This window comes from Apis laboriosa, unplaced genomic scaffold, assembly GCF_014066325.1.
Source record: "Apis laboriosa isolate Shangri-la unplaced genomic scaffold, ASM1406632v1 scaffold14452_cov158, whole genome shotgun sequence".
In the NCBI taxonomy this organism is placed as follows: Eukaryota; Metazoa; Arthropoda; class Insecta; order Hymenoptera; family Apidae; genus Apis; species Apis laboriosa.
The window spans coordinates 164,560-189,546 of NW_025221536.1; the positions used below are offsets into that span (position 1 = coordinate 164,560).

A 24,987-nucleotide genomic window follows, 5' to 3' on the forward strand; every position below is an offset into this window, starting at 1 on the left:
TTTTTATCTGAACGAATCATCGAGGATTCCGGAAGAAATCGAGCAAAAGAGGAAGCGTGTGTATGCCCACGTGTGTAACAGAGAAGAAAAATTCGCGTGTCGGGAATTCGAGGAACGCATGGACGAAACGGGGAGCGAGGTATGAGTTTTGTGACACAAGATTGCAAGGCTTATTCAAATCTCGTCGTGATTTTTTCCAAAGGCGAATTCCTCGGGTAGCGGCGCCACTGTGCTTTCCGAACCGGTATTCTCTTCTGGCCGGCGTTATGGTCGACACTCTATGCCCGTGGTATACTCGGAACCACTGGGGCCTCTGATGGGGAGAGTTGGACGAAGAGAGGTTCGTGGTGCGAGATTGTGCTCGAGGGTGCTTCGCCACTTTTCGTTCCCTTGCGTCGCGTTCCGGTGCCTCGGCGATGAGTAAACGTCAGGATTGTAATGAGAGAGGCGATATTTTTTTAATGGAACGTGGATGGTGGAGTCTGATGGAGTCTGCAACGAGAGATTTGTTTCTTTCTAAAAGAGAGAGAAAAGAAGTTTGATTCTCTGATTTTTCTATGGATTTTTTAAGGAAGAATGTTAATTTTGATTCTTGATAATGGATAATTAATTGTGAGGAAAAGTTGTAAGGAAATTTGTTTGTTTCTTTTTGTTGTTTTAAATATCTTGAAGTTAGGAATGTTGATTGATTTTTTTACTGAATAATTTCCGTGTAGATCAATGTTTGATAATGTTTGTTCGAAATTTCCTAACTATTGAGATATGATTATGCTTGATACAATACATGGTATTGGTAAAAGTTATTCGCTTTCTTAAGAGTTATGCGATTAGAGAGTTGAACGAGAAACTTTTGATATCTATGCTGGCAATTTGATATGTAAATCCAAGTAAAACTTAATACATTCGTTGTCTGGTATTTAAGAGCCTTACCTCTCAATATCTCTAAATGATAAATACTAGTGAGAAATAAATGTGAATTCTGAAAATTCTTCAATCACACCGCATATATAATTGACATTAAGTAATTGACTGGCAATAAAGTAACAAAAAATTACGCATCTTTCGATGGAAGTGTTAAAAACATCACTATATTAAACGAAGAATTTGTTAACTTTAAAAAAGAAAAAGTATCTACGTATCTACTAAAAATAGAAGATTGTGCTAACACAAATCGTATAATATTCTCATAATTAATTCCAAATCAATCGATCGATCGAATTTAAAAAATAAAAAAAAAAAAGCACACGTACATTTAAAAAATATATAAAATTAAGTATTATTGATCAAAATCTTTGATCAAAGTCATCAAAGAGAAGAATGTACAAAAAAGAAGAACTTCGTTACACCACCACGCCTTTACATCTCGCCTATTCAAGCCTATTAATGACGAAGCTCGAAGAATCCCCGCCTTCCCAAACCCTTCTTTTTCGGCTCTCGAACAGATCGTCGACAGAGATATCGATTGAAACTCTAAAAAAAAAAAAAAAAAAAAAAATTAAAAACCCCGTGATCGAAACTCTAAAAAAAAAAAATTCGAGCCATCCATAATGCACCAGAGGTGATGGTCACGCGAGCACAGCCGCACGATTCCTCCGGGATGCAGGACGATTCTTCAAAGTCGCGGCGGAGGTCGCGGCGTATATACTTTCCAGTGCCAGTTTTATCTGATTCGCGTACCGGCAACGCGGTCGACGTTGCGGCAGGAATGCGAGAGAGCCTTCCTTCGTTCGTTCGGGTTCGAGCAAGGAGTGAAGAGAAGCGAGAAGAGGGAACAGGTTGGCGAATAAAGCAACGCGGCAGCTGTAAATCGCGCGTCGAAGCGCGAGATACGAGCTTGGCCCTGTCTCGCTTGAGGTCCGGCATACGCCGGCCATAGAGATTGATCTCGCGCTTCCTTATGGCCGTCATCGTCGTCCTTACCATCGGAATTATGGCCCTGATCCTCGTTGCGGATATGCCTGAAATTCCACGAAACGATCTCTACCCTCGGGCCACTTTCTTCGTTGACCCTACGATTTTTTTTTTTTTTTTTTTTTTTTGGGAATTTTAACGCGCGTTTGGACAAGGGATTCGACGATTAATTAGATTAATTAGTAGAAATTAAAAATGTGTGTTCTTGGATGCGATATATTCGATTCAATGTGAATTAGAACGAGTTAAATAGAATCAAAGTGGTTGGAGGTTTTATGTAATATTGATTGGGACGTATATACGAGTAAGAAAGAATACAGAAATCCAAATAGATAAAGGTTATGATTGGAGAAGTAATATCGAATATTCCCTTATTTTTATTCAAACACATCGATCGATCGATCAATCAGAGACACTTACCAGGCGTTGTATTTATTAAAGTGACAAGACTCTACGCTCATTACATCGACGAAATTAAATTCCAAGTTAAATTAGTTCGTCCGTGTCAATTGGAGCGAATTTTTCCATCATTCCTCCTTGTCATATAATTTCGTCATCATATTGTCATGCTCGAGCGAGTTGACGTTTAAGCGCGGAAACTAGAGAGAAAGAGAGAGAGAGAGAGAGAGAGAGAGAGAGAGAGAGAGAGAGAGAGAGAAGGAGAATAAGAGAGAGTTGGGCAGTCGATGGAAAGAGAACAAATTCGATGATCAGAGAGGGGAAGTCACATGGAAAGAGAGTAGGAGAGGTTATGTCGAGGCTAAATTTAGGCCCACGCGCTCATGAAGCCACCTGTTGTTACCTGGCAAACTTGTGCCATTATCATTCTGAGATGAGCGTTTGACAATTAGCATGAACGTGAAAAGTGAATTGTTTACAAGTTTGAAACGATTGGTTGATAAATCTTTTTTAAAATCTGAAGATTATAGATGTACGAAAAATCTAAATCATTTTGTTAGAAAAGAGATATGATCAGACTATGAATTTATTTATATTTGAAAGTATTTTTGATCCAAGACAAATTTTGGTCGATTTTAAGAAATAAAGAAACCTAGATCTCCATTCGTTTCCATTTTTTTCAAAAATATCTTTACAAATATGTAATATCATATTTGATACTATACAATTTTAACAATAAATTTCTTGAATTGAAAAGGTAAAGAACTTTTATAAAATATTAATTATAATAATAGAATAATAATTAAATATTAAAATAACAATAATTGATTTTATATTTTAACTAACGACCCGATAATATACTACCAGCTGTATATACAGCTTTTACTATTCTGAACACAATCTGTTTAATATTCTCCAAATATAAAATTTTAAGAAGAAAATTTAAAATAAAATGCATCGTTACATCGATGTGGAAAACTGCTTAAAATTCACCCAAATTCTATGGAAACTATATCTACATTTAAGTATATAATCCCTTCTATGATAACAATTAATCCTAATTGCCTTTCCCATTTTTCTTCTTCGACAAAGCTACTGCTTTCAAAATTTAAAATACTCACCTCAAAAGATCCCATTTTTCTTATTAACATAAAAATTAAGAGGGTTACTAATCCCACTGTCGTTAAGGATCGGCGTTAAACCCAAAGTCATTAATCCCAAAATTATCGTATTTCGAGGAAAAGGCTTGGAATCGCCTTTCATCCGGACAAACAACCTTCGAACAATGACAAATGGGATCGAAATGGACACGTCCAAACCAAATTTTCGCATTATTGTTCTTACGAGTGTTACTGGCCCCCGTGTTTCACAACGGGGGATCCTTGAGGCGGGGGTGAGGTCGAGGAACGGCAAACAATAGCACTTTGGTGATAGTCAAACCGCTAGAGAAGAGAACAATGCGACGAGGTCCTGTCAGTGTACGAGGGAAAAAATGTTTAGGATGAATTCGAGATGGTTGTTGTTCGTGGGTCAGGGGCATCGAAGGATCGAAACGAAGCATCGAAGCAAACACCTGCCAAGAAGACCTCTGCGTTTGAAAAGTCTGTGGGGGGAGAAGCGTAGCTGTATCATCGTGGCTTTCTCTATCTAAACGATCTAAAGCGATTTTTTTCCAAGTTTTTCTTGGAAAAAGGTAAAAAAAATTCGGTGCAAGGATGATTTTGATCTCGTGAGAGAACGAAAGATCGTCTTCGATGGACACGAGTGATTAACGTTTTAGTTGAAGCTTAGTCTGGGTTAAATGAGAATTTTATCGAGTTGTTCAAACAGACAATTGAGACTTTAATACGTTCGCGATAACGCATTAAGGTAATCCCGTGTAACGATAACTCGTTATTTTCCGAGTATATATGGAATTAATTGCAAGTGGACAACCTTTCCTATTTTTAAAATTGTTAAGAATATAGAATATCGAAATTCAACGAATGAACACTGCAATCGATATTTATACGTATTCCCTTGAATCAATGGGGATCAAGAACTTTGCCTACGAATGATAACATATAAATATGTAATTATATTACACATATATAACGTCCACAAGAGCGTCCAGTATTTATAAAATATTATTACAGAGAAACTGCAAAACATGTTTAATAATAATTGCAAGAGGCAAACATACATTTAACGTTTCCCGCCTCGACAAATTTCCGTTACACTCGCGTCGATCTGGCGTGTCAGTTCGACCTTTGGTTCCGCGAAACGTCCCCCTTTTTTCTTTTTTTTTTTTCGCCATTTACCGGCACAAAGCGTTTACGCTTAAAGGCATAACCTCTGCAGAAGAAGCGGCGTTGGACCCATCGTTCCTCCATCGTCAAAGTACTTGCATTATTACATATTTATGGTAAAACGTTTTCGCGTGGTTCGTGGAACAAATGAACGCAAATTTTAAAAAAAAAAAAAAATCCCTCCGGTTCCCTGGAAACCGGTGGCAATCGTGGATTCTTCTTGGAAACCGAACGCGATGTATTTTCACGCCTGGCTAAGGTGGCTTTTACGTAACGAGATTCCACATTCTTGCGAGTGCTTACCGCCAATGCTTCGTTTGGTATAGTAGGAGCGAGTGTTTTCGTGTTTATTACACAAACAAACTCGGTGAAAACTCACTTTGTCCAAGAAGGATATAAATCTTTTCACTTCGGTATCTCGATTAAACGGTTGATTATTTTTATTAACGCTCTAATGATTCGTCGAAGGTAAAGAAATTTTTAAATCGTTTCACTTTTTTTGATATTCGATTTTGGATAATACAAAATTTTCTCTGACTTACATTTTAAATTTGTAGGAAATTGTTAAAAGGATTGAAAGGAATTTTAAATTATTTTATTAATTTGAATAAAAGTTCAATCCTTGATATCTTTGTATACAAGTGTATACCACTTGATGTTTGGATCGAAAAGTTTTTGTCAAGAATCATTCTAATAATTTTCAAGTTTTCGTTACAAAGCGTAATACGTAAGAATATATATATTAAAATTTATATTTTTATAAAATTGAGAATGTTTTAATTAGTTAAGTAATCGAAATATATTATAACGATTCGTGTTCTTTCAGACGATCATAGAAATGTTTACATATCTGCAACACACGCATTTGATCAAATTACAGGAAAGGATCAATAGCATGCTTCATAATATTTATGTATACAGTTTTTGTGAACGAAGGTATTGATTTACACGTTTTCCACTTTACTCCGATCGTAATCTTTTTCTTATTATAAAAAATGTAATATACATTCTCGCCAAATCTCCAAACTATATAATACGATATTTCGAACACATTTCAATTTAAAAATTAACAAAAACGATATAATTCATAGAGCCCATATTAGGTTAAATGCTGCCGATTAATCAGTCGTAACAGTTCGTGGAATTCCCGATGCAATTTCTCCCCGATTCCCGCTAATTTCCAGGTTTTGAAAACTTTAGTTTACCTACGATAACCGATAAGATATTCCGAAATTCCCCTTGAATCCATAGATACACAACTGCGCACAAAAGTGGATTTAACGCTCGCTTGATAAATCCACTTTTCAACGTAAAATTGGAGCGCGCGTCTCCTCCGTGGGATCTAAATAAATCACTCCAATTTTGTCACATCGCTTTCTAAAATCTCTCTCTCTCAGTCGTTGTTCGGGAAACACATGTTCTTTTTCCCTCGCGCGCCGTATTGCGCGAGCAACCCTCAGGTGCAGAACGAGGGGGAGATCCTGGAACGCTTCTTCGTTCCGGCGTAGCTGGACAAAGGGGGCCGAGAGAGAGAGAGAGAGAGAGAGAGAGGTACGTAGGTACGTAGAGATGCCTCTAGCAGCCGCTCTACCTGGCTAGAGGAGTAAAGTAGAGAAACCGAATGATCCACGAAGAAGGACGAAAAGTTGGAGGAGGTGAAGGAGGAAGGAAGGCGAGTGGCGAGGCAAGGTAAGGCATGGCGAGAGAAGCGAGGCGAGGGGGCGGGGGGGAGGGCGGAGAGCGACGAGAGAGGGACGAGAGTTGTCTTCTGGCCGGGTGGAGAGGGGTGGCGAGAGAGGCGAGGAAGTCTGACGGCAGCGGAGGAGAAGGTGGAGTGGCACTCCGGTGGTGGCGACTCCGGTGCCCGACGGTGGTAGTGGCGGTACCGAGCAACGTGGCCGGTGGTGGTGGTAGAAGGTGGAAAGGGAGAGGCCCGAAGGTGCACGGGAGGCAAGGAGAGGCTCATGCCCAGCGTGGACCTGTGCGTCGTTGCATGGCCGACCTGGAGACTCGCTCTCCGCAAGGTGAGACGCGCGGACCGAAGAGGAGGCCTCGAAAGATCGGCAGGAATTCTCGTGAAAGCCGCCTCTTCCTTTCTCGTGTTATTCAGCGCGTGCACTCTTTCTCTCTTTTTCTCTCTCTCTCTCTCTCTCTCTCTCTCTCTCTCTCTCTCTCTTTCGATGTGTGTGTGCTTGCGTGCTTATGTGATGCTCACGTGGAACCGCGAGTGAACCGAGTGAAACAACAAGCGTGTACCGTAAAAAATCGTGAAAATCGGCTTCTTGGACAATTTTCGCGCGAGGGATATATCACTGGGTGGGTGGATATACGACCGCTCCTCCTCGGAGTGGAGGAAGGAATCGCGTGGTTGAAGAAACGGACGGAGTGTTGGACGGACACGTTGACAGAAGGGAGAAGGCTGACAGGGGAGGGGGGNGGGGGGTTATTGTTGTCAGTGGAAACAGGTTGGCCAGTGGAACGGTGACGATAAACTTTCGGATTTTATGTGGACGAAGGAATCCGTTTCTCCGCTGTCGTCTCCGATCTCCGGCGAGAACGAGAGGCAAGAGCGACGAGAACGAGGGAGGGAGGGAGGGAGGGAGGGGGGGAGGGGGAGAACGGAGTTCGTGGAAGAAAACGATGCCAGAACGGCGCAGAATGCGTCGTCAACGTGTTTGACAGTGATAACGCGTGCGCGCGTGCACCTCTTATCAGCTGCGTAAACTCGATCTCGCGTGCCTGCTCGATCAGTTGATCTCATGGACGCGCCTGCCTGGAGACGCCCGCTCTGTATACCCTCACGCGTGTCGGAAACGCGTCTCGCGTGACGTTAAGTCGATGATCGACTTGGGGCACGTTTCGATGAACTCCTTCTCTGTTACCTCGGCCGAAATTTGTTCGTTCGTTCGTTCGCTCCTCGATCGCAAACGGGATCACCACGTGGACGACGCGCGGAGTTTTCCTCTCCTCGTCACGTATACGCGAAGAAAGTGCGATATCAAGGAAGGAATCAGCTTCGGATCGTTCAGTGTGTTTTCACCGATACATATGATCGAGTTGGAAAACTTGGAAGACACGAGTTTACTATTGAAAAGTGAACGTTTATTCGTTTCGAACAACGTGCAACGTTTCGAATGTTCCCTGCCTTGGATTTTATTTCGCCGAACGATGAACTGACGAGTAGACGGTGAGTGACTTTACAACATAGAGACATACATAGTTACTACACATAGCCGAGGAAGGGAAATCCCCGGAATCGTTCGACCGATACCGAAACGAATACAATGCCTCTGTATGTATGCAAAAGGCATCTCGATCTTTTTTTGCGAGTTGAATATCATCGAATCTTGCCATCTAATCGTTCCTTTACCCGTTTTCCTTGATTTTCGAGCAACGTTTCCTTAATTTTATCAGACGAAAAGCACTAGTTGTCTAGTCGATTCCGACTCCGTTCGCGCGGCAGCGGCGAAAGTTTGCGGAGAAACGTCGAGAGACGGTCTCTCGGCCGCATCGACACGCCTTAACATTTCTTGTGTACATTCTTCCCTCGTGCAACACGGCCAGTTGATCCTCAGAGCGACGTCAATCGAAACGCGCCGCCACCGAAAACGCGGCGACAACGAGACGCGCGCGCGTTTCCTGTAAAAACTGTCACATACCGGGGGCCTGCTTTTCAGGCAAAAGATTTATAAAGGGGCGAACCGACCCCGTGTTTCTTCCACGAAATCACGCGAGTTTAGACTTTCACGTACGCGCCGCTACTCACGTTCGTCCCATAAATTCTGGCCATGAACGTAAACAGATCCGCGAAACCATTTGTACCTTGTCGCGGATCGCTACGTGACCAGATATATAGGTTTTTGCCGGCCCAACTCGACCGATCGCTCTTGATCATTTTGACACCGTGGCCGGGAAAAAGCACGATCCCTCGCGCTTCGATAGGCCGCGAATCGAATCGGTCTTCCCTTTGATCCGAATTAACACTCGATCTACCGATTCGCGATCTTTCTGCGATCCGATCGGACACACCCAACGAGACTTTGGACAACTAACGAACACGCGTCTCGACGGACGCACGTTTCGATAAACACGTTTGGCCTTGGTCATACCTTTCCACTCCGTGGATTTTCTATTCGCGCATATCTTTCGAGCCATTTCAACTCGATAAATTTCTCTTTTCGTTATCCAAGATATTTGTACGTCTCGTTCCAATTGCTTGGCGTGTAGTTGTCATTGCACACGTCGTGTACGTCAGATATATACATTCGATCGATGGATGATTGGATAGGAAACTGTGTATCGATATACCAGCCCACTAGCACGCGGATTGCACAAGCCTGGAATTTCTTCTTCGCGGTCTTGCCGGGATCTCGGCCGCCTAATGTTTGCGGGATCGTTAGTAAGTCGGAGAGACTTGAACGCCGGGGTAAGAAGCTGTCGGCTTGCGTTGGCGGCAAAACGCCCGTTTGAAAAACATCCGGCTGGCGAGCATGTGACATCTGCCACTGCACCGTAACCACCATCAAGAAGGTGGCTTTTCAAAGCCACGGGGAAATCTTGGACCCAACTTTTTCACCCTCCCCCTCCCCCCGACTGTTTGTCGCCTCTCGAACTGGAATCACCCTTTGACATCTGCTCGCATCGCGTGAGAATAAATCAATAAATCGTAAGTAAAGTGACGGTGTAGTTTAAAAATAATCGCGATTCTTCATCTCGTACTGTTCTTCTTCGAGCCTTGTACTTGTTCGTAAGTTCTTTGCAAAAGAAAAGTAAAATTCTTTTTCAAAATTATTTTTATTATTATCCGACGAATTGGTCGCACAGTGCGCAACAGTGTACGATATAACAGAGTTCGTTAAACTCGAAGAAATGTATTCGATAATTCAACTTACAGTTACGTACAGATGGATGTAAACATCGATAGAGTTCGTTTTCCCAGAGACGCACAAAATGTATTCCGGTTCGTTTGGAGATCGTAAAATAGGGATGATTTCCATGTTTTATCCGTTACAAATTTATTCCATCCTGGACAAAGTGAAGAAAAGCAGCCGCATAATTCGTTGAAATGGACTAAACGAAGCCGGATTAGGTTGCCGGTGTGCGAACGTTCGTCACGATAACGAATGCCTTCGACTTCCCCGCATCATTCGATGTCGGAATACCACGTTTGGGATGTCGCTTTATGGTTATGCGTACATATGGATAAGTCCACTCGGTCGAGTATGATGTAGGATGCGTTCAACGTTCCCGTGAAGCAGCGTATCAAAGAGAGAGAGAGAGAGAGAAAGAAAAAATATATATATATATATATTACACGTATCCTCCTCTAAGGACGCGCCTACTCTTGAAACAGAGGAACGATAATCCGGTCGTGTCGTTTCGAAGAAAGAAAAAAAGAAAAATGAGAAAGGGGAAGACATGACGAGGAATGACATTAGAATGTCATCCATATAATTAGAATAGGATTAAACGTATCTCTGATAATGCAGTGGACTTGTAAAGTATCGTCTAACATTGAAAGAGATCGAGCATTCTTTTCATAATTGAATTCATGGAAATTAATCTACGATTAATGGAAAAAAATCTTCAAACTTTTGGAAGAAGAATTGTTCCTCGATTTAATTATCTATTTCTACAGTGTTCTCTTACATTATATTAATAAAAGGATCGTTACGTGACGCTATCAAGAAACTATTTTTAAGAATTAAACGGGCCTGAAATTATACTTACTCGAAAATGCAGAATCAAATAAAACTTCTATAAGTATAAATCATCGCTCAATCTAAAATTATTATTTCAAAAATTGCAGGGATGATTCTACTTGAATCAAGTTATATTTCTTCAAATATTATAAACAAAAAAAAAAAAAGAAGTCTTTTCGGATGAATATATATGCTAAGAAAACACTTGGATTGAGATCCCAGACTGCCCACACGAAATTCCCTCCTCCCTTTTTCTCTGAATTTCCGTGGTGGCAGCCGATTGTTTGAATAATCGATGCGACGCGCCATTGTTAGTTTTCGCGCGCCACCGTCACCCATTACTTTCTGCGGAAAGACAGAGCTTACTCTGTCGGTGATAAATATATTGCGCAAGCCCATACCTCTTTTCCAGCCCGCCTCGATCGCCTTTGATATCGCGTAATTTGTCCACATCGACCAGTTTCCAGCGGACAGTTTCCAGTTAGGACGTAGTACCCTAACCGTAACGCATTACGTCGCGCTTCGTAGGCGCGATAATGGCCGCGTTATCGCGGCGAATCTGGCTCAAATATTTCTACAGTTTACTGTTTGCGCGCGAGCCGATTGTTCGATAAACATTATCGTAATTACGCTTGCATAATTTTGCGCGGTTGTAAATTGATAATGACAAGTTTATCAGTATCGACGCTGGGAAAAATCTGCTTAACACAATACTATCCCTATCTTTAATAGGATATTTTATTTTTTTTTTTTTTTTTTCAGAAAATACCATATACCATATTTCAGAAAATATAACCAGGTTTAAAAATTCAAAAGTTTTAACCATCAGTGGTGTTAGATATTCCGTAAAACGTGAAAAGTCGTTGTAAGTTTAAAGTTAGGATTCGAAACGTATACTTTTGAAAATAGACAATGGAATGTCTGAAGAAGACTTGTGATCGAGGAGGGTTCACATTTTCCAATAGATACAATGTGCAAGAGTCGAGAGCAGCTTGTAGCTTTTGAAACATCGATGGGACAGTTTAAAGGTATACAAAGGGACTTAACACCTTAGTTAGAGGGTAACGAAGGAGGATGCCTAAGGAATACCCTGCTTTGCTTGGAAGAAAGAAGGGAATGTATGCAGGCACGCGTATACATTGCTTCAAAGAAATAAGCCTACTTCTTCTTTTCGTTAAAGAAAGCTTCTATTCTCTATATATAGTTTTTCGTTAACGTAATAACTGTGGATCATTCGTTCATTCATTGATTTCTCATCGTTTTGCAGTTTAAAAGAATCTGAAATAATTCTGAAGTATTTATTATATAGTAACTCAATTTATTATACAACTAAATGTTTAAAGCTATTTGAATATAAGAAAAATAAAAGTTTTATGGAAAGATAGTAAAAACTGAACGATTCGTTACATCAATGGAGCAGTAAATTGATCGATAATCGTAATTCACAGCTGTGAAATTTTGTGTATAAAATGTTTATATCTTCTTATGGACATAATTTAGATAAGAGGGGTAATTTATCGAGCATCCATTAATGACGGCTACGAAATAAAAACTTGTTAAAGGCATCACTCTTTCGCAAGATTGTTAAATCTAATATGATGTTGGAAACCTTAAATAGAGATATAAATTGATGGAATTATTCGTTCGACGAAGCGAAAACATATAATTTTTACAATTTCTATCGAACGAAGTAAATTTCTTGAATGCAATAGCATTGTTCGTTGCAATTACGAAATCAACTAGTATCATCGCTCGTCCCAATGACTGTTTGATAGAGCAATTATTAATAATTCCTCAGCGTCGAAGACGGATTATCGTTGACGAGAAAGGGAAACAAGCCAATTGACGATCCTTCTCTCATATAAGTAATGGAAAAAAATTTCTAATTAGCCAAAATTACAATAGAATTACAAAAATATCCTGTCGAAGGACAAAGATTCTCACATTTATTCTCCTTTCGCCAAGCTCAATCTACAATTACAAACACATTCTCGTAGAATATCGTTTAACTTAATCATTTAAATAATAAAAATTCAATTTTCGATTCAAACAATCAAATTTCAATACAAGAGAAATACTTAAAAAAATCTTAGAAGCAATATTAGAATTTTACAGAAGCGAAAGGATTAAAATATAATTGCACCTTAAAAATCGCGAGTCGAATCATAGCCCATTAAATTTCACAATCGACTTTACTTTCACGGCGGCCACATACCGCCGGCGAACTCGCTCGTTCGTGATCGCTTTTCGTGTTTCTCGCTCAGTTGGCAGGGCTGAGATGGAGGTGGAGGGAGAGGAGCATCGTGTGCGTTTGAACACGATGGCTCGAAACGTTTCTCGCTCGCAAATCGTTCACCGGGACGAATGATCACCGCGTCTATAATAGTCGATAGACGGGCGATTGCACATCACGGGAGATGCTGGAAGGTCCAGCAGTCGAGGGAAAGGCAAATGTGACGTCACCGTTACAGGAATGAGGTTAAACCAATGCTAAAGTCGCGGTTGGACGGTGCCTGTATACCGTATAGACACGCGGCGCAGGATGCACGCGAGTTGCATGATCCTGCGAAAAGTGTACACTGCGATGGTTTCCCGCGAGCTGTGCAAGTTCTCTCGTGGAGAGGAATCATGGAGATCCGCGATTGCATCACAAATATGTTGCGCCTCCATTCGCATGTACCGATCCTCTGCCTCTGAGATGGGAGATAATCGAGCTTAGCCCGTTTCTTCCACGATTTCGAACGACGGTTTCGCTTTTGGAACGGAGATTGTTGGCCGATTACGGCTCGATCGATGGCGGAGAGGATCACGTTTTACGTAAGCGGGGAAACAATTCTGTGTAATTGCGGTCTCAGAGAGAGAGAGAGAGAGAGAGAGAGAGAGAGAGAGAGAGAGAGAGAGAGAGAGAGTAAGAAGAAAGGAAACGGAGGGGAAGGAATTCGGTGTTTTTGTTTGACGTGAAATTTGGAAATGTTTGCGCGCAAGAATATATCTTGTACGTTGAGGAACGTATGACGTAAGATATCGAGAAGATAAGAGGAATTTTTATTAGTTGATATTCGCGCCTGGTAAAACTCACGAACCGCTGTTGGACAACGTTCTTATCTGTTATCACGGATGTTACGAGTACGTACACGAGTGCTTCACTTCCACTGTCACCATCTAAATGTTAATCTTGAACGAGAGGCTTGGATAAACACGCAACTTGTAACGAAACGAAAGGTTCGAAGTATAACTGAGATCGAAAGGAATGTTTATAAATCTTCCCTGCACGAACCAATATCTTCGTTACTCTTGAAGCAATTAAACTTAAGCGTAATTAAGACCTTAATCAGTAAGTTTGCTTTCAATTTTTTTTTTTTTTTTTTCATCCTCTAAGAAACATCTCTTTATCAATATAACACAAAAAGTCGAACAAGCAAACAAGTTTTTTAAAAACTTACTTAAAATATTCTAAAACCATCCAATTCATTCTTTCGATCGATAATAATAAAATTGACGCCTCTTTAAAAATTCTCCATACTTTTCTCCAGAAGAAAAGAATTCCACTCTGCGAAAATTATAGAACTGGCCTCATGTTATTTGCTGGTACGCAGCATCAAGGGCTTTTGTCTTTAGCACGACTTTGGCCGCATAATATGCGGCCTCTGGACCAGGCACTGTCGGCTATCTATCTACCAATACAGCAGAGGGGTGGCTTCGTGTACCGTGCAACGTACGACACGAGTTTCTCAGGGGGCTTCTCTATCTACGGAGGATCTCCGGACGAGCTCGTGCTGACCTCGGGGGCTAAAGATTACGAGGGCTCGCCACGACTAGAATCCAATCTCTGGACGAGTTGTATAAGTTGCATGCACGCGATTCCAGGCTTGGAGGACGCGCGCCCAAGTCCGGTTGCAGAGAGGAATCTTATACGTCCGCGTATTTTTCCGCTGATGTGGCTCTATCGGAGCACGATATGCACAGTTTACGTGTCTCTCTTATTCATCCTTGATGCTCGTTTCCCTCCTTTTTCTTGCTTTCGTAATTTTCTCGCGATTGAAAGCAATTCTGATTCAGAGTTGGAAAGAAAAAAAAAAAATGGAATTCGATATACGATGTATATCATTTCAGAGGATTGGCAACGATATGTACCTGTAATTGATCCTATTTCCAATTTCTTCCAAATTGTTCGATAAATAATTCACCTGATTTTGATTTTTCAAACGAGCAATTCTCACAGGAATTTCAATATTCTCGCCTTTTGGGACGAAGAATCGAAAGTGAAAACGGTATATCGTGTATATCCATTTAAGATATCTAAAGTTTAAGAAATGGAAAGTCATTACGCAGGAAATTAGGTTGGGAATTTCCTTGAAAGACGACACTTTCCCTTCCAAATACTCGATTCGCGTTATTTCCCAACCGGATCTTTCTCGAAATATCTCCAACCTTGCCGAACCACGACGCGATTTCGTGCGCGCAATTACACGTACACGCACGCACATGTGTACGCGAACCTCGATACGTTCCGTGACGATCGATCGAGAAAATCGTTTTCTCCTTTTGTTTTTTTTTTTTTTTNTTTTTTTCTTTTTTTTTTTTTCTTTTCGAGAACGCGTGCGTAGCTTACGTGGGTCGGTCGAAATGAAAGGCGAGCCAGAGGGGGCCGATGGGTAGGTACAGATATTACCCACCGGCTAGGAGCTACGAACCGTTCATTGGCTGGTAATTACGCCGATTATACTCGGTTTTTATGATTGCAACGCGAGCCCACAGGCCTACGTGCCACGCTCGCTTACGCAAATGAGACACGAGAAGGGAACCGATGCAAAATATACCCGGCGTATTCGATCATCCGATAATTGATCTTGCGTGTCGTTGCAACGTGATTGCGGTAGCGATCCGGTGAAACTGTTATTAGACGGTTACGTTAATCTCGTGATACGCTCGCTAATCGATGCCATCGATATCGCCCTTTCGGACACCCACGCTGTTCCCTTTTATCGAGATAGTTTGTTATTAACACGATTAAGTCGGTGCACGCGAATGATTTAATTCTGCACGATAACGAGGATGATTTGTGATAGTCGATCAATACTTTGTTCCTGTAAGTATTTTTTTGTGTGCCTGTTGTTGCATAAATTAAGATGCGATTATTTACTTGGTAACAATATATATTTGACGTCTCGACTTCGGGAGTTTCTGAATTCTTTCGTATCCTCGGTATTAACAAGTTGAATACATTGAATTTAAAGTATCGAACAGGTTTCGATATTTCGATTTCTGGAGGTAACATAACCGTATTTTTAAGATTACGGAGAGGATGAGAATGGATTTTTAGCGGATCGTCATGCAACATCTCGACAGCGTTATGTGATTGGTTACGCGTAATTTGGTAAAATATGCGATTGCACGTTTTCTCCTCCACGTATTAAGGAAAAATAAGAAGGAAAGGGAGAAATATACGATACTTGGAGCATCGATATAACTTATATAAATATCAAAGGAGATACAAAAAAGAAAAAGAATTTAATTAAAAATAAATACAAGATTTATGTATATGGAACGCCAACCAGTTCGACATGTTCTTTTTTTTTCTCACAATCACGATCCAATTATATTTATTAACAGCACCGAATTATTCTCAGAATAATTGAGCGAACATTTCAAATATCTAGAAGACGTTCGAGAAACGAGTTGCGAATAAGCTGCTCTTATAAAAAGAGAAAAAAGAAATTACGCCACAACGGTTCGATTTTTCCGGAACGAATTTTTCGTTTAACCGCGTGTCGCATAACGCGTAGCGGTAGGCACGGGCGTCCTATTAACGCAAATACGTCCCTGCGAAACCAGTTTGCCTCCCAACAGTGTAAAACCCGACGATTGATCGGTGCAGGGCCGCGAAACAGTCGCTTACATTGGCACGCGCTGCACCGGGGAACCTGAACTCCCTAGGAACACGGTATCCGTCTTGCCAGCCGGGACACGGACTCGACAAACGAGTATTCGAACGTGTACACGCGTACGATACGCGCGCCATTTTTTAATTTTCTCCCTCTTTATTTTCCTATTCGCGCTCGATGTGCCAGCTAGATCGCGCACGGTTCCAGCTACGATCAATTAGCAGAAAGGAGGAGGAGGAGGAGGAGGAAAAGAGCGGATTATTGGAATCTATTTGTTAACGTTGGCCAACCTCGGTTTCCACGAATACGTTCGATATGTTCTGTGCTGGAAAATACGAGCACGGGTTTCGAGAAGCGATCGCTTCTGATACGCCGGTTGCATTAATCAAGGGTAGGCGAAGCGATACGTCTAGAATAAGTAAGGAGGAAGTGGTTGTGAAATCTTTGGGATTAGATTAGTTGAGATGTTTGTCGAGTAATTATTGCTAATTTTTTAAAAGTATTGTAATAGTTTGTAGGGATCATTTCGAATTTATTATTGGTCGTAGATTTTTCCCAACTATTATCTATAATTATAATCTTTAAGACTTCAATGTCGAGCTAAATTCGATATTATACAACAGTTTCTAAAATAATTTAAAGTATTTTTTTTTCTTTCAAATATTTTGTAATACTTTGCAAATATTTTATCGAGACTCTCATTTTAGATCCTTTTTGTAAGTGAATTAAGTTAGAATTGTTAGGTAAAAAAAAAAAAAAACTCCAATGTCGAGCTAGACTCGACATTATACAACAGTTTCTAAAATAATTTAAAATGTTTTTTTCTTTCAAATATTTTGTAATACTTTGCAAATATTTTATCGAGACTCTCATTTTAGATCCTTTTGTAAGTGAATTAAGTTAGAGTATTGTTAGGTAAAAGAAAAAGAAAAAATTAGAGTGCAAAGGATTGCTTCTTTCTCTTGAAATGAAAAAATAAATTTAAATTAACAAAAATTTTGTATCTCTTTTGCCTATCGGATAAGATAGCAAGATTGGCATTTCGACTTCGTAAATCATTATTAGCCGCGTCTAGAAGTGTGCGAGCGTGTTCCTCTCTACAAGGTGTCCACATATGGTCGCAGTACCGGTCCATCGTCTCTCCTCTTTCGCCTCGAGAGTCCTTGACGCCCACCCTGTATGTACAGTTCCTCGTGTATCCCACGACGTTCGAGGCGACGTCCTGCTTCCCCGACGCTGCGAGCCTCTATTGTACGGGGAAACACTCGCGGCGCCTTGCATAATTGACCGACGTGGACGTTTTTCACCCTTCCAAGTGGTCCCAGACTCTGTCACCGGGCCATTGTTCCGAGTACGCTCTCCTAGACACGTCATCGACAAGATCGAAGGTTACTCCTTTCGAGTGCTCTTGTTGCATTTAGTTAGGGGTAGTGGATAACTCGTTTTAATTTTTGAAATTTATTATTAAAGTGTGGTCGATAGTAAACAGTTATCTAAATTGGCATCCTTGCAAATGGTACACCCATTGCAGGATTTGAATATTATTTATCGTGATTTGAAGATTATTTATCGTGATTTGAAGTTAATTACACACGTGTCTGATGTGTTTAATTATTGGTTTAGTTAAGAGTGTGTTTGTGATTATTATACTCAGTGCATTTAGCATAGAGATTGAGGATTTTTAGAGAAGTCGAAGAAGTATTAACATCACATACGAATATTACAACTCCGTGTATAATTAGACATTCACGATGTTATTCGTAACCACTTCGCATAATAATACCGCGTTTCGATTCTCCCATTCATTGACAAACGAAATAACAAATAAATAAATTCCAACTTCGACACTCCAGATCATCAGCATCACATCGAATATAGTTTCTTACCCATATCCATCCATACTTTAAATTTCCTCCTTTCCGACGAAACGCGTCAATGCCCCCTCAAGTATAAAAAAATCCGCTGGACAGATTTCAAGGGGGGTAATCAAGGGGATCCCCTGAATGAAGACGAGAAACCAGGCTTAGGATCAAGTCGTCTTCCTTAATTACCCAAAGACCCGTGGTGGGCCCGAGGCGCGAAGTTCGATCGATTCCCGGGAACCGCGCGGAATTCACCGGTTTTCTCGAAAGCTGGATAGGTCTCGGGCCCAAGAGGCTCGGGTTTCTTGCCGCCCGCCTCCTATCCGTTCCCTCTCCGTCTCTCTCCCACCCGCCCGTATGATCGGTATGTTAATGTCATTCTCCCGAATCCCCACGGCCCCGATTCGAGGTACTAGCCCGGCCAGGTTTTTCGTGTCGGGAACGATGTCGCTTCTAATTGACGAGTGGCGGACGTAGACGCGGCCCGTTCAACGGCCAACAAGGATCCGTGTACCACCGTGTGACATGTGTCCAAGGTGTTCGCGGCGACGTTCAACCGTGTCTTATTATACGTTGGACGCCCCGATATTTCGGCGGATCGCGGCAAATCGGCTCGAGGGGACGAAATCCATCGGGGGAAAAAGTGGCGACGGCCAACCTTCGTCGCGATATATTTCAGAGGAGTTGAAAAGAAAACGATCCTCGCCCACCATCGTTTCCTACTTATTCCCTTCGCCTTCTCGCCGCCGAATGTGTCGGGATTTGTAGCCGAGCTGTTTTTTTGTCCCCGCGAAAATGGTGGAATAGGTGTTGGGAATCTTTGAGATGTATCCAGTTTTTAAGTCTTTTAATCTTCGACAAGTTACACAATCTTAAGAGAAACGTTTAATAATAGATTATAGGATTAAAAATTCGAGACGTTAAATTATTATACACGCTTAATTGATTCCGAAATAAAATCTGCTTCAAATATCGAGCTACATCGATATATCGACCTCGCAGGATGAGATCAATCGTTACAATTCTCGTTGAATTTTACAATTGGATGAGACACAGAAGGCAGAGGGATATAAATTTCAACGATCGAGCCACCCTAAATCGCAGCGGGCATCTACGACTTCATTGCGTGGAGGGATATGTCGCTCGTCACCTTGATCCCCCCGAACAAAGAGGCCTGTCTTCCCCGCTGGCTTCGATACTCGGGGAGAGGGAGCCCCGCTAATGACTCGAAGAGACTTGAAAACAGACGGACAGATATACCTTTCGAGGCGCTGCCCACGTGGGCGAATCCTGCCGTTTACGGATCCTAGCTACGTGGTGTTCTAATAAGCTCTCGTCGGGTGTACAACCGCCGAGGGGCTCACGACCGTTTTTGCGCGTGGGAGAAAGAGAAAGACGCGCGTGGAGAGACCGGGTGGGGGAAAAGAGATGAAGAGAGAGAGAGAGGAAACGGCAGAGCAGAAGAGGAAACGACGAAGGAAGAGGAAAGATGGGAGAAGAGACAAGATTGCAAAAAGAAGAGAGGAGTACTTGAATCGTGACGTTGCACTGCAAGTAGGTGTTAGGCCAAGTGGGTGTCGCTCCTCTGGAGAACTCGTCGAGGAGAGTACGCTGCAACGGTGACATCATCGGTCACGCAGTCAGCTGACTCGACTTAGATGGAGCGAAAGAACGGAGAAAAGTCTCTCGCTGTATAATTATCGTTATTCGCGTAACTACTATTATCGTCTCTATCCGCGCGGACATGGCCTCAATAATAGAACGGATATCGGCTTTAACGCAATCGTTACGGCTTTCATGCACTCCGCACGATTGACGCGTTTTTTTTCTTTTTCCTTTTTTTTTTTTTTTCACCGATCGGAAGTGCGTTGGTGGACGTCAGGGATGTCGAGTGAAGTGACGCAAGGTAGAGACTTTTGACAAAGGGACGGTATATTTAAAGGAAAGAAAGTTGTGCGAAAGAAAGTGCGATATGAGTAGTGACAAGTTTTTGTTCTCCGTGATAAAGGGGATGTTAACGTGGTGGAAAGTGTGGATCGGTGTATGCAAAGTATTACGTCATTTGTGCTTTTAACGTAAACGACACACGTCTACCGCACATGGCTGTACGCGCGACTCGTTTTAATGCCAAGTACGTTGCACCAAGTATGTTGTACGTGCAGATTTTCCGATCGAAGTTACATTGACTGAGATTGAAGAGAAATTGTAGGAAGTTGACGTTTCTTTGTTGAAAATCTATAGGCTGTACATGACGATACACGACCTTCAGTACCATGCCTGGTTACAAATGAGATTACTATTATAGCGTAGAAAGTATTTTTAGTTGTTCCAAGGAAAATTCCAATGAGGTATATTACAAGCTTCATTACGTATACTAAAACGACTTTCAAAAGTCCGTTTAACTTAACCAACCGCGTATACTTGTATTAGTTGGCACTTTCTTAACGCTAAAATGACGGAACAGTTCACCGGAACTCTCCCACCGATCAATCCTCCACTCCATTGAAAACTTTCTCTACTCTCTCTCCTCGCAGCGGTGCATTAACACCTGTATCACAAATTAATAATACACGTTCTAAAGAACAAACAGCTTTTCAACAGATATTTGCTTCAGATCGTAAGAGTAACCTCAAAAATTCACTTTTTAACCTCTTCTCGACTTTCAATCTTTTGAAACACTGTCACTTTTCGAACCCAAACACCAAAATCACCATATGAAACTTAAACTTTGAAATCTTTCAATCTTTCAACTCTGGGCCAATGTGGTGTTCCTCCTCGACCTCGATTATTCGAGCTGACCACGGGTTAAACGTTTGTCGCAAGAAAGCCGACCGGGTACGCGGAATACAGGGCCGATAGTAAATTCAAGTGAAACATTGTCCTTCGATCCCTCTTCTCCGGTATCGAACAGGGTGGTCCAGCCGCGCTCGCAGTTCCGTCGCATTCCCATTGCCCTCGTATAACGAGCTCTTGGGGCGCGCGCATCCAGCCCCCCCCCTCTCTCTCTTCCCATCGGTCCACGGTTGCTTCTGGGTGTTCTACGCGTCAGGCGAATTGTATCTTCGCGGGGAGTGATCCCTAACCTGAATAAATTGCATTTCATTGCCCGCTGCGTCGCCATTTGCCGACTCCTCGACGGACGTTTCTTGATGATCTAATCAGGGGATCGAGATGCACGAGTGGACATTTTCCTGGACATTTCTTTTTCCTCTGTTTCTGTGATTACGTTCGCCTATTCGATATTCCGCGTTCCATTGATCTTTCCAACTTCGGTTGGATTTCAGTTGAATCGGATTGCGTTTTCTTCAAAGCAAAGGTTTTTTTTCGTTCCGTTAATTGGCGGACGATTCGCTGAAATTGAATGTTGTTGAAGGATCGCGTCGAGCGTTCGAGTAACGTTTATCGAGAATTGTAACAATGCGTGATACAATGTGTAAAGAATTTTTGGGAAATATTTTCAATATTTATTCTCGTCGATGGTATTTAATTGTGAGTAACGGAAGAGGAATTTGAAAGAGAAAACGATCCCGTGATGAAATAACTACCAATTAGACGGTATTAGATCAAATTAATTAATATTGACCAACGACGAATGCGGTGTAACAACAAAGCAATAAAAGAAAAAACTGCATACAAAACTGCTAATATGCATTATAAATTGCATTAAATTATATATTGAGAAAATATCAATCGTTGAAATAACGAAGAAACGAGTAAGTGAAACTTAACATAGTTTCTATTCGCAATTCTAAGTCGAATAAAACTCGAGCGCCTCTAGTAACAGTAAGAGACACTAGATACGAGACTCTCGTTAATCATGGCTCATTTAAAACAACGAATGCGGTGAATAATAATTAGAAATATCGAATCAAGGTTTTTCCATGCCGTGGAACGAGGGATCGCAGCTGATTGTGAGTTCTCACGCTGCGAATCCCGATCGATCTGCCTTGAATGGAGAGCGTTAATGAAGCAATTCGAGGTTAGAATCCAGGATAGAGGATATATTCGTGGAACAGGAAATCTGAATATGCATATCGACAAGATATTTAATCCGTATCCGTTCAATGAAAATGATTGATATATTTTCTCTTTTTCTTTCTTTCTTTTTTTTATGGTCATATTTGAACGATAAAATGCGCAATGAATAGATAGATATTGAATTCTTTCGCAGATAATCAATCGTCATAATTTATAATTTGATTTAAAAGGAGATTAGAAATCTTTATTTCAATAATGAGATATTCTTATTAAAAGAAGAAAAGAAAAAGAAAATAATAGTTTTAGTAAATTTTTCTTTGTTATAATACCCATAATTTTCAGGATGAATGCATGAAATTTTGATTGAGCAAGCCACAATATTATTTATTATTTACCGAACAATGATACTTTGTTCTTTATGCGCGACATCAAGTGTATCCAAGCATGGACGTAATAATATCGCTTAAAAAAGAAAGAAGAGATACTTCTGTCACAATGATTTCTTATTACCTTTCTCTCTTTGATCGAAAAGAAAAGAAAAGATCGATCGATCTTTGGACGGATCACGGTTGATCGAATGCAATTGGAAATTTGTTTTCAACGCAGTTAATTTTCTATTCGATTACGCTATCAATCTTCCTATATTTCTCCTCGTTTTATCAATTGATCTCGATTCAATATAGTATAATCATACTGTATTAAAAAATCTGAAAAAAAAAAATCAAATCTAAATTAAAAATCTGAGGAAACAAATATTCCGATGATCCGAAAATGATCGACGAAAGAGAAAAAGTATCTAAAGAGAAGGTTTGAAAACGTCGACGGAACGTCGATGTACGATTGATAAATAGGCGTCCGCGCGTTATTAATCGACGATCACGCGTTCTACGAGGGAAGGGAAGGAAGAAAAAGAGCGGAAAGGGAAGGAATTTCGATTCTCATTACAGATACGGGATCCCTGAACGGGACGATTGGAACTTTAATGGAGGTTTGATTATATTTTGACGTAGAGGAACGCGTAGTAAACGCAGAACGAGTGTGAAAAAAAGAATCGAGCAAGGTAAGGGGAACCGGGCGAATGATGATAGAAAGAGCGTCGCGGTAAAAACAAGCGATGATCGATACCATCGCGAACACTGCGAGGCGAGAATCGATCATAATTATTGCCCCTATTAACCCCTCGAGAAGATCGATATAGTTTACAAAGCCGGCGAACCTTTCAAACCGGTCTGTAGTTCATGTTTAAGATAATACTGTTGTATTATTTATATGATCATATTTTTTACCATCTACCTTTATAAAAATACATCTCTCCTTTTTTCTCCTATGGAGGAGTTGTATCTGTAGATAAGGTACATTGCAACTCATTCAAAAATTAATATATATAAAACTGTATTCCTTTATTGAAATGAGTAAATTATTATTTTTATATTAAAAATATATATATATATGTTTTATTTAAATTCTAATAAAAAAATTAATATGAAATAGATAGAATCAAGTAACAATAAAAATAATTAACAAGATCACATATTAATATAATTAATAGTCTATAATAATATTCTAATGATGTCTACTCATTCCAATATTTATTTATATATATTATTTATGCAAAAATGATTGGAAGGTGCACAAATTAAATCGTACAAAAATCCAAGAATGTTTAACTCGAATGTTTGATTCTTCGTATGAGACTGCACAGCTTCCCCATCCATCCTCTCGACGCCCATCCTCTCGATACACGAAAAAAATGGGAGGAACACGAGAATTTCTCACGCGACTCTCCCCAGGGTAAAGCTCCCCTTAAAGCCTAGGAAACTAGCTTGCCGATTTCAGTATTCTCCTGTCCGTTCCTGTCGGCGAGATCACGCGGCATCGGCCTCGTCCACGGCGAGAAACGCGCCGCGGACAGGCAGCGCGACTACACGTGACGCGACAATAGTCGATTCGTTACTTCGCACTCGGCAGCCTCCAGCAGAGACACGCTGGACACCGTGGAATCTCGAACCGAAGTCGGAAACGGACCCTTTACTCGCTCCATTTGTCTCCGTAGAAGCGGCCGCCGCCACTTCGGCGAACGGTTCTCCGTGTCGGACAAACGAACCGTGGAAAAATGACCGCCATTCCTGGCTTACGAACGTCAAGTTTATTCGAGGCATCCTTGTAAGGGGATTTTTGCGGTTTCGTGAGTGATAGGATCTAGTTCTACGATTGTTGGAAAGGACAACCCTTAATTGAGTCGGATGAAATTCTTCTTAAGATTTATGGGTTATGTATGCGTACATACATCGCTTTCATTTTAAACTTTAAATTTTAATAAGAGTGAGAAATTTATATATTTATATATTTTTATATATTTATATATTCATTCGCCTATGAAATAATTGAAATTATGTAGTTTTTGGGTAATTGTTATTTTATTGGTTTTTGTAAGGGAGCCGAATTTTTAATTCAGTTAGAATCATTTGTGGAGTATAAATATTAGAGGGAAGTTAATATTGTAACATACTTTATATATACATACGAAAGATATTCATATATTTTAAGAGATAGCAACTTCTCCGATTCAGTGTTTATCTGAATCATCGTAATTCTCGAAAGAAGGGGGAAAATTCTTGAAAAATCTATCGAATCTTATCTGAAACCTCTTAAACTCAAATTCCATCGACGACGAGCACAATGTCATCGGGCAAAATTCCCTTCTATCGAAAATCTTTCCATCGTTCCGCGCGATTAAAAATCCAATTAAGAATTTATTTTTTCAAGGATTATTCGAGCCGGTTTAGATACGACTTACAGGCGTCCTATCAGGTTTCCCCTTGCTTAACGAAGCAAAGGGAGCAAGGGAAGAAAAACTGGAGCGGCTTTTATCGTGACTACCGGGTGTAAAGCATTTCGAGGGAGCGGTATCTATCGATGCTTGTCGTCGGTTTGCGGCGAGTAGAGGCCGCAAAACGTATAA

The 24,987-nt window shown here is 40.9% G+C and overlaps 1 protein-coding gene across 3 annotated transcripts in view; it reads left to right on the top strand.

The window, feature by feature from the left end:
* The window catches only part of LOC122721144 (epidermal growth factor receptor), a 166,062-nt gene that overhangs the window by 85,728 nt on the left and 55,347 nt on the right, over positions 1 to 24,987 (top strand). Inside the window, exon 1 of one of the 3 annotated variants that reach the window (XM_043948456.1) lies at positions 7,093 to 7,785. The exons of the other annotated variants lie outside the window; for them this stretch is intronic. The gene's annotated coding sequence lies outside the window, so the exon portion shown is untranslated. Of the gene's footprint in view, positions 1 to 7,092; positions 7,786 to 24,987 lie in introns of those variants that run through there. 3 annotated transcript variants of the gene reach the window in all.